A 1,310-nucleotide genomic window follows, 5' to 3' on the forward strand; every position below is an offset into this window, starting at 1 on the left:
TTTTCATTTCCAATTCTAATAGCTCTAGAGACACACTAATGCAAATGCAACGCACTGCCGTTGAGTCAGATCCAACTCACAAAGACCCCTCCTTGGGTTTCTAAGGCAGTATCACTATGGAAGTAGATTGCCCAGCCTTCCTTCTGAGGAGTGGCTGGTGAGTTTGAACCACCAGCCTTCTGGTTAACAGTCAAATGCCTTAGGCACTACGTTACTAGATGGTTAATAAAAGCTTATCAACTAGTGCTTACTTTGGCAGCACATATACTAAAATTGGAATGATACAGAGAAGATTAGCATGGCCCCTGTTCAAACATGACACACACATTCATGAACCAGTCCATATTTTAAGACATATACAGAGCATTCCACCCAACAAAAGCACAATTCATATTCTTCTCCAGTGGACATGGATCCTTCTACAGAACAGATCATATGTTATGACATAAAACAAGCCTCAATAAATTCAAAAACATGAAATACTACAAAGCATCTTCTCGGACCACAAGCTATAAAATTAGAAATTAATAATAGGAAAATCAAGGAAGAAACACCAAAGTGGAAGCTCAACAATTCATGCCTCAAAAATTACTGGGTAATAGAACAAATAAAAAGTGAAATAAAAAAATTCCTAGAAAAAAAAACGAGAATGAAGATACATCATACCAAAACCTATGGGACAGCAAAAGCAGTACTCAGAGGTCAGTTTACAGCAATAAATGCATACATCAAAAAAGAGGAAAGAAACAAAATCAACACTCTAACTCATCACCTCCAACAACTAGAAAAAGAACAACAAAAGAATCCTATGGTATCTAGAAGTAAGGAATAATAAAGATCAGAGCAGATAAAAATGAAACAGAAAACAAAAATACCATAGAGAAAATCAACAAAACAAAAACCTGGTTCTTCAAAAAGATTAATAAAATTATAAACCATTGGCAAATCTAACAAAAGAAAGAAAAATTGCAAATTACAAGAATAGTAAATGAAAAGGATGTCATCACAACAGAACCAACTGAAATAAAAACAATACTGACAGAATATTATGAAAAACTATACTCCAACAGATTTGAGAACCTAGAAGAGATGGACAAGTTTCTAGAATCACAAGACCTACCGAAACTATCCCCCTCAGAGATAGAATACTTGAACAGACCTATAACAAAAGAGGGAGTCCTGGTAGCATAGTGCCTAAGGCGCTTGACTGCTAACCGGAAGGCTGGCGGTTCAAACCCACCAGCCACTCCTCAGAAGGAAGATGGGGCAATCTACTTCTGTAGTGATACTGCCTTAGAAACCCAAGGAGG

General features: G+C 36.8%; 1 non-coding gene across 1 annotated transcript; it reads left to right on the plus strand.

Moving 5' to 3' along the window:
* The first annotated feature begins 243 nt into the window (after positions 1–243).
* LOC122150643 lies at positions 244–350 on the plus strand. Its single transcript, XR_006163785.1, has one exon. It is a non-coding gene; the product is annotated as a U6 spliceosomal RNA (small nuclear RNA).
* The last annotated feature ends 960 nt before the right edge of the window (positions 351–1,310 follow it).

Source organism: Orycteropus afer, unplaced genomic scaffold (genome assembly GCF_000298275.1).
Source record: "Orycteropus afer afer isolate SDZICR_OR568_19922 unplaced genomic scaffold, OryAfe1.0 scaffold00009, whole genome shotgun sequence".
NCBI lineage: Eukaryota > Metazoa > Chordata > Mammalia > Tubulidentata > Orycteropodidae > Orycteropus > Orycteropus afer.